This window comes from Coturnix japonica, chromosome 3 (genome assembly GCF_054131305.1).
Source record: "Coturnix japonica strain WE chromosome 3, WE-NBRP24, whole genome shotgun sequence".
In the NCBI taxonomy this organism is placed as follows: domain Eukaryota; kingdom Metazoa; phylum Chordata; class Aves; order Galliformes; family Phasianidae; genus Coturnix; species Coturnix japonica.
The window spans coordinates 30,871,412-30,879,735 of NC_140665.1; the positions used below are offsets into that span (position 1 = coordinate 30,871,412).

At 41.0% G+C, this 8,324-nt stretch overlaps 1 protein-coding gene across 2 annotated transcripts in view; it reads right to left on the reverse strand.

Moving 5' to 3' along the window:
* The window catches only part of RASGRP3 (RAS guanyl releasing protein 3), a 44,880-nt gene extending 37,407 nt beyond the window's left edge, over positions 1–7,473 (reverse strand). Inside the window, exon 1 of one of the 2 annotated variants that reach the window (XM_085543236.1) lies at positions 6,661–7,473. The gene's annotated coding sequence lies outside the window, so the exon portion shown is untranslated. The remainder of the gene's footprint in view (positions 1–6,660) is intronic. The other variant, XM_015857703.3, reaches the window with a different exon arrangement.
* Between the last annotated feature and the right edge of the window lie 851 nt (positions 7,474–8,324).

An 8,324-nucleotide genomic window follows, 5' to 3' on the forward strand; every position in this document is an offset into this window, starting at 1 on the left:
CATCTGCTCACCGGTTGTGCACTGCTGGGAATGCAAAATGATGATAGGTTTCAGCTTTCCCCTTGTAAGCAGGTAAGTAAATGTGGCATGAGGAGGGATGCTTCTGGAGGGGTGGTTTAGTAGCTAAGTGGTTTGTTCTAGTGTGCGATAGGGCTTGGCAGCATGGTGGCAAGTTGCTCCTCTTGGAAGCTGCTTCTCTCTGCTTGGAGACCTTGATCTGGCCTTGAAGGAGAGTATCTCCATGCACTGGCTTAGTGTGATGTTTTTAAGCTACTGAGGCTTTTAGAAAGCATAAAGGAGGTTGCAAAAACAGTCTTCAAATGTCTTTTCAGTTGATGTGTTCTGCAGTTTGTGTAACAGGAATTAAGATTTTCAATGGGCTTAAGTGGAGCCTTGGAGAAAGTGAGTCAGGTTATGCTGACTGCAAGCCTGCAGTATCGCATTCGTTTCTTAAATGGTTGTACTATGATTTGGTTGCTATCTTTCAGAATGTTTGGAGACTATAGCTAATAAACAGTGCCTTGTTTTCTGTACTGCCTCATTGCCCCAAATACTATATAGCCTTCGCTATCAGCAGATATGAATGTAAGCAGACCATGGAAGCCTTTACTAGACAGGATGTTTTATAAATACCTAAGTGCATTTGAAAAGCCTGCTATAAATAGCCTAACAGCTCTCATGTTGAGTTGCCAGCATCTGAAGAACATCATGGAAAGGGAATTTTGCTGAAAATACTCTGTGTCTCTCAGCATTATTCTATGTTCAGTCAGTTTTAAACATCTATAGGCAATGTTAAGTGCCTAGCAGTCTGTGAATTCTAAGTGCTTCAACATAATGCTCAGTGCTCTAGGGGGCACAGCAGTACTGTAAATGTGATCCATACCTCCTTTTTCACAAGCAAAGATGAACCCAATAGTTGTGTTGTGGCTGAGAAACTGAAGATAAGATTAGGTCATCCTTAAGTCCAACTCTTGAAAAAAGTCCCTTCTTCAAATCAGCAATTATGTGTCATAGGTGGAGCCTATAGCAGTTCCCAGAGTTAAGGATGTGGTTGCTTTCTATCCAAAAACAAACACTTCTGTTTACTTCTTAGCTTATGATAACGTAGGAATATAAATTGAAATTCCATGTGTTGCATCTGCCTGCATACTCTTATGTGTACTAAATCATGCACGTGTCCAGCTTAGAATTTGCAGTTCAGGTTTTGGAAATATTGTGTACTTAATATATGTGTACTCGGAGCTGCAGGTTAATAGTAACTGTGTCTTAGCTCATGCAGTATTTTCTCTGAAGAAGTATAGGGAGATAAGAGACATTAGAAATTACAAATTTGGCATGAAAAATAGGGGATAGTTTTCATTTTTCTGTACCTTTAGTTCTCAGTGCTGCGTTGTTGAGTGCTCTGCAGGTAAGTATTGTCTCTCGTAGCTGGGCAACTGTGAGTTAATCAGCAATTTCTACAGTTTAACAAGCCTCAGCAATTGGTTTTTGTTTCACAGTTGAGACAAGCAAGATTACAAGAGGACAAGAGCATAACGTCAGTATTTCTTTCCATGCTCTTCATTACATCCTCTCTCAGATATGAAGCAGAATATTAGTTGCATGGAAAGTTTTCAAGTCAGTGAACATGTGTAAAGTAATGCATTTGTTTCTGTTTTAGTTAGAAAGTACCAACTTACTTGCCTCTCCTATTATAAATTGAACTGGTTTCAACTTTGGCTTGTGTAAGTCATCTCTCAGTGTGTTTTTCACTCAAAGTTTATGTTGGAAAGAATGTTATTCTACCACATCTACCACTTTTTATGTGAATCCCCATGTTGTCCATCTCAAATAATTTTCCATGACTAAAGTACAAGGAATTTATGAGCTTTTTCAGTATGTGTAAGAAGTGAGAAATGTTTTTTCTCTAGTGTAAATTCTGTTGTATGTGTTGCCATCACCCAATGATTCTTGGTTTATCAAGTTGATCTCAGTGGGGTGGCATGAGCTGATGCTGAGCATTGCTGAGTATCAAACTGAAGCAATACCCAGAGCTGGAACAGACATCCCACTTTGCAACTTGATGTAGTCCATTTGCATTAATTGTACAAGAGTGGGATAGCAGGGAGTCTGCTTCCGTGCTCATGAGTTGTGAGGAGATTTGCTTGTTATAGTCACAACACTTAATATTTTTGTATGCCAGAGTCCCTTGGGGCCAAGGTCACTGTATGCATTACACTTTGAATATGGGCCTTTCTCTGTTGCTAATGTTCCTATTTCACGTCTCTTAATGGTACGAGGACACTATTATGCTTTCTTTATGGTGCTCAAGGACATGATTTAGCAGAGGGTTGTTAGGGTGGTATGGTTAAGTTGTGGTTGGATTTGATGATCTTTAAGGTCTTTTCCAACCTGAGCAATTCTATGATTCTGCTTTTAACTGCTGCTTAAGGCACTTAACCCTCCTACACTAAATATCACAGAAATATGTACTGTATCCAGAATTCTGTATATAAATTGTATTGCAGTATAAAACCATAGTGTTATGTGAAGATAGAGTGGAGGTTCATATTTATAGAGCAGCTTTGCATTACACCTGGCTGTTCCCTTTTTACAATTCACCCCTGCTTTCTTGACCATCGCTTTGCAGTAGTGGTAGTGGACTGGCTGGTTTGCGTTTTCATGTTCTTGGAGGCATGTGGTCCTCATTACAGAACTGCTAGAGCAGTGCTGTTTTTGGTATTGCACAGGTGGTTGAGTCCTTTGGTCACTGGGGGAAGTGACTGCAATCTGCAGTCTGTTAGGGGACTGCTATGAAGAGGAATACTCAATGCCAGTGTGCCCTAACTATGCAAGAAGTGAAGAATGCCTACAGGGTTTCTGTATTAGCAAGCTATTTGGAGAAGTCTGGGATTCTTTAGCCTGGAGAAGAGGAGGCTCAGGGGAGACCTTGTTGCACTCTACAACTTCCTGAAGGGAGGTTGTGATGAGGAGGGGTTTGGCCTCTTCTCTTAGGCAACAAACAGGACCTGAGGAAATGGCTGCAAGTTGTACCAGAAGAGATTTAGATTAGACATAAGGAAGAAAGAGTGGTCAGGTGCTGGAATGGCCTGCCCAGGGAGGTGGTGGAGTCACTGTCAGTTTTCAGAAAGCGTCTGGATGAGGAGCTATGAGATATGGTTTAGTGCCTTGTGGTTGCAATGGTAATGGGAGGACGGTTAGGCTGGATGATCCTGTAGGTCCTTTCCAACCTTGTGATTCTATGATTCTATGTCAAATAGCAGAGTTCTGTTTTCTTCTAGGTTTCTGTGAATGCAATTACTTGGGATGTATAAAAACTTAAGCTTTGCTAAGCTCTTAGTTGTGTGAAGTGTGGGCTTTCCCATCCCTGGATGAGTTTTCGGTGTAGCCCTGCAGGCTGTATGTGCCACCTTCTCTGTTCTGCTGCAGTGCTGGAGATCTTTGTAGTCAAAGGATCTCCGAATCCTGAAAACAATATTATTTGTGGGGCAGGGTGTATGCAAGGCAGGCTTCTTGTTCCTCATCTCATTGGTTTTTTTTGTTATATCTGTTGTATCCTTTGCAACGCTGCTGTGCTGCTCTATGTATATGGAGTATAAATCCACTCTTGCTGAGGCTTGTAATGGTGGTATCAGGTCAAGTTTCCCACTTTTTCTCATCTTTGCTTCCAATACTAAGTTTTTTTTTTGTTTTTTTTTTTTTTTTTTTTAAAACGGTACATATGTTTAAGTTTCTGATAATAAGAAGTTTGATAATTTCCTTTTGCTATATGTCTCCATTTGATGACTGCTGCTGTGTCTTGTCTGCTTGTGAGCAGTCACTCCTTATCTTCTAACATTTGCACATAGCTGTGTGGTAAATGGGAGAAGGTAAGACAAGATATCTGCCTGTTGGCATAAAGGTTGTCTGAGAAAGCAGCTTTTTCATTCATTCTTGCTTATGCAGCGATATATCTCAAGTCCACTAAAAACACAGGTAGCTAAAGTTAATGGATTTTTCTGATGGGGCGCAGAAATATGGCTCCAGGGAGCAGCAGTCCTTCACTGACCTTCACCCTTGTGCAGAAGCCTGGTACAGAGCCTGTTTAACTCTCATTTGAACTGAGGGATTGGTGTCAACTCAAGTGGTTGTCACTGTAGTCAGTCTCTATTTGCATGTAGAACATCATGAGCTGTTCCTTATGCTTTTATCCTGAGTGTGCTGTATCCATATGTTCTGTTGCAAGCAGTCAAGATTTTGAGTTTGGTGCAATAGGAATGGGAAAATTAGTGCACAGTGTTTGAAGTCAGACCAGATGATCTAATCACTCTGCCTGCCTTTAAATTTTATCATCCTGTTGAAATAATTCTGCTTAAAATCAATGGGACTACTCATATGCTTAAATTTAAGCACCTGTATAAACATTTGCACGAGTCAGGATGTTATTCAGCACATAGTCATAATTTCTTCGATAATGCCTGAAAAAAAAGCTTGTTTTTTTTTTTTTTTAAGCATTGACGTTCCTATTGTAAATGTTGTGCAGCTGCTTCTTTTTGTAGAGCTATCTTGATGCTGTTGTGAATTCTGATTTCTTCGTGTGTTTTAGCTGGGTTTCCTTTTTGTGTTCTCTCTCCCCCATTTCTGCTTATAGAGTGAGACTGTCCTGTAGGCTGTATGTGTGACTTCAGAAAACCCTTGCTTCTCTGGATAGATCAGTACTTCCATGTCTTTGCAGGGGTTTTTCTGTTTGTTTTTAGCATTATCAGACTTAATGGGCTTAGAGCACACAGCTCCCTGGTAAGGGAGCCTGCTGTGGTGGAGTAGGGGCTTAGAAAGAAAAATAGGATATACTGTTGCAACTGCATGAGGAATAACAAATCCTGCTAAACCTGAACTACCTACCACATTGTTTCTGGTACCCAAAATGCATGTTGAAAGTCACATGAGTTGTCCTTGAGTCAGACTGTGCTTGTCTGGAAAGCTCAGAAGTGCAGGGTGACCGCAGTGATGGCAGCTGACTGGCATACAAGTGGTTTCATACTTAAACCTTGCACCTTTGAATTAACCCCCCTCAAAATTCAGATTGCTTGCTTTGTCTTCATGCAGGTAAGTCTCTGTCAGTAACTGAAAAGAGCTTTGCCTAAAGGAGAGCATGCTGTGCTCATAACTCAAACTGTAGTCCAAAAGGCTTTTTCTTGAAAATACCCACAGAGGCTCCTCCTTGACTCTCGTTTGCGGATGTTTTATCCTTTACAAGGCATGCTTATAGCCTCTTGGAAATGAGAATTACTGTAAATAATTGAGTACTTTGAAGTCAGACAAAGAGAAAGAAGCCTGGTCCTTTCTGTGAGTGTTATCTAACATCTGTTCCATTGGAATTACTGCTTGGCACCTCCCTGGATGCAATTTTCAGCTGAATGCTGCTGTTTACAATTGCCCTATCGCAGCTTTTCACCTACATGGATGACATCCTGCCTTCCTATCTTCACAAAAACAGACTTTAAACATAATAACATCCTATGGGGATACAGTATAACAACTACGCACCATGCTTCCTTTTCGCCTGGGGCAGCTATTCACAATGAGCCACTAATCCTAAGCGGTTTTGGAATAACACATGAATAATCTGAATAGCATGTGTTCAGAGGTCATATGTTAACACAGGTGTGACTCCTACAAAGGTTACCCTTGGAGCTAGTTCAAAGATGATGAAAGTTTGTTGCTGAAATCCTGAATCTAATACACTGCAGCTTCTATCCTGCTTTCAAATGACTTTCCTTTGTTAGCAGAGGACGTGTTTAAAACAGGACATGATCTTAAAATAATTTTTCCCCTTTCCCTATTTTAAGTTTGTCTTGGTGATGCTAATTCAATTAATTGATATGGTCTGCAGACCAGTGTGTCTTAAAACGAAGCTTTCTACGTATGATGCCATGATAGATACCTCTCCCTATCTGAAAATAAAGGTATTACAAAATCCCACTCGCTGTCAGTTTTAATTAGACCTCAGAGTGGTAATTACATGGTGTTACCAAAAAGAAACATAATGAATGCTAGATATTTATATGTGCATGTGGGGTATTGTTACGCATTTACCCACATACCTAAACGTGTGCCGTAATAAAGTCTGAGACTGCAGAAAGTTTCACTGCTTTAATTCTGGCAAAGTTCCTATCTTCATATATACCTCATGGGTATGAGACTCAATTCTCACAACATTTTAATCGCAAATTCTATTCATGTTTATACATTTATATAATCTAAATTAACACATCTTATGTAAACATATGTTCCATATGCTTCACCCTCCTTCTCTTTTTTTATCTAAATTTTTATTTGAAGCCTTACCCAGAGCTGACTTCTTTGGGGCACGCAACATGCCTCAGCCTTTCTCTAGCACTTTGTCTCAATGCTAAGATAAATGAGATGCAGGTGAAGAAAACAGGAGGATGATCGTGTGAACATATGGCACGGGCATCCTTCACTTCAGGAATAACCTGAGGAGTCCGTAATTGAATTCAGATTTCTTTCTTTAAAAATTAGACATCCTGCCAAACCTTTATCTGAAAATCAGACACAGTTCCTTCTCGCAAGCTCATGGTGTTTTCGTTTACTAGTCTGGTCACATGTGAAGAGACATGGAGAATGCAGCCAGCTGAAATGCCAAAAGGAGGCACTTACCTTAATCTGACAGATGTCTGACTTTCAACGTCCTGCTTCAAAAATGCCTCTTTGCAGCCACAGGGTTGAGATGCTGAGGTTACGTGCTGCCCAGCGGTGTCCCATCCATGGCTGCACCCGGCCCTGGCAGGGTCTGTGGAGTGAAGCAGGGTCCTGTTGCGTTGGCTCCCAGCAGCTCACTGAGGCTGGGGCTCCTTTGAGCTCAATTAGTTCTAGATTGTTTGGCTAAATGGCAGCCACACTTCCTTCTATTCTTTCCCAACTTAGTTTTCCTGCCTCCAGTGGTGCTTTTTCCTTTCTTTGGTCTATAAATAGGCCTGCCACAACACAGTCTATAGCAGTAAGGAAGGCAGGAAATGCGCTTAAACAAAGGAAAGATCTTAGGGTTGGGTTGTTGTGGGTTGTTTTTTTTTTTATTATTATTATTATTTTTTTTGCCCACCTCCCAGTTTAAGGAAAGGAATTTGATAAAGGTCTTGCTCTGCAGACACAGTTGTCTGATGTGAGTTAAACACTTGCACTGAAGCACACCAGGATGCCATTGATTGCTTCAGAGGCCCTTTCAAACTTTAGAAAATAATTAGCATTTTGACATGATGCACAATTCCGATCATATTTACCTGGTTCTTCGTATGTTTTCTCTATTCCTGCTTTTTCTGCTGTTCAAATCTAGTCTGGGATAGTTGCTGTAAAAATAAATAAATCAACAAAACAAACCCCTTTCTGCTAATCCTTATGGCAATGGTTTCTGGTCAGCATAGCAGAGCACTCTGTTAAGATTGTGATACATGGTTTTTGAACTGGTGAATTAGTGTGGGCAGAGACTTAAAAGAGTGATACTGCTGTGTGCAAAGTATTTCTTCTGGTTATGATTTGTATGTGAAATACACACATGCGGATCTTGAGTGTTGCTGAATGTGATGGGAGTTAAAGACCCGTGGCATGTGAGGAATTTAGAAAATACTACACCTTTTGTTTTGCGTGTATCATGTGATCATTATTGCTGTTTACTAGTATGGTGTTTAGCGATGAAATTGCAAATTTGTGGAAGTTTTAGGTAGACTAAATGATGTCAGATATGAAGATCGGTGTCCAGATGTGGAGTCCTCAGTGCAAAAGGGACATGAACCTGTTGGAGTGCATCCAGAAGAGGGCCACAAAAATGGTCCAAGGAATGGAACATCTACTTAAGGAGAGGCTGAGGGAGATGGGGCTGTTCAGCCTGGAGAAGACTCAGGAAGACCTGAGAGCAGCCTTTGAGTGTCTAAAGGGGAGCTACAGGAAAGAAAGGATCAAACTCTTCAGCAGGGTCTGTGGTGATGAGGGGAAATGATTTCAGATTTAAAGAGATTTAGGATGGTCTTTTGCACTGAGGGCAGTGAGGTGCTGGCATGGATTGCCCAGAGATGTGGAGGAAACCTCATCCTTGGAAACACTCAAGGTCAGGCTGGCTTGAGCACCTGATCCAGCTGTGCGTGTTCCTGTTCATTGCAGGGGAGTTGGACTAGATGACCTTTAAAGGTACCTTCCGGCTCTGATGATTCTCTGATTTTGGGCCAAAGGACCTTACATAAAAATAAGAGGATCTTCAAGAAAGTGCCTGTCTTATTGAGAGCTTCCCAGAGATTCTGTTTCTTATGTCAAGACTGCAATTATTTCCAGGG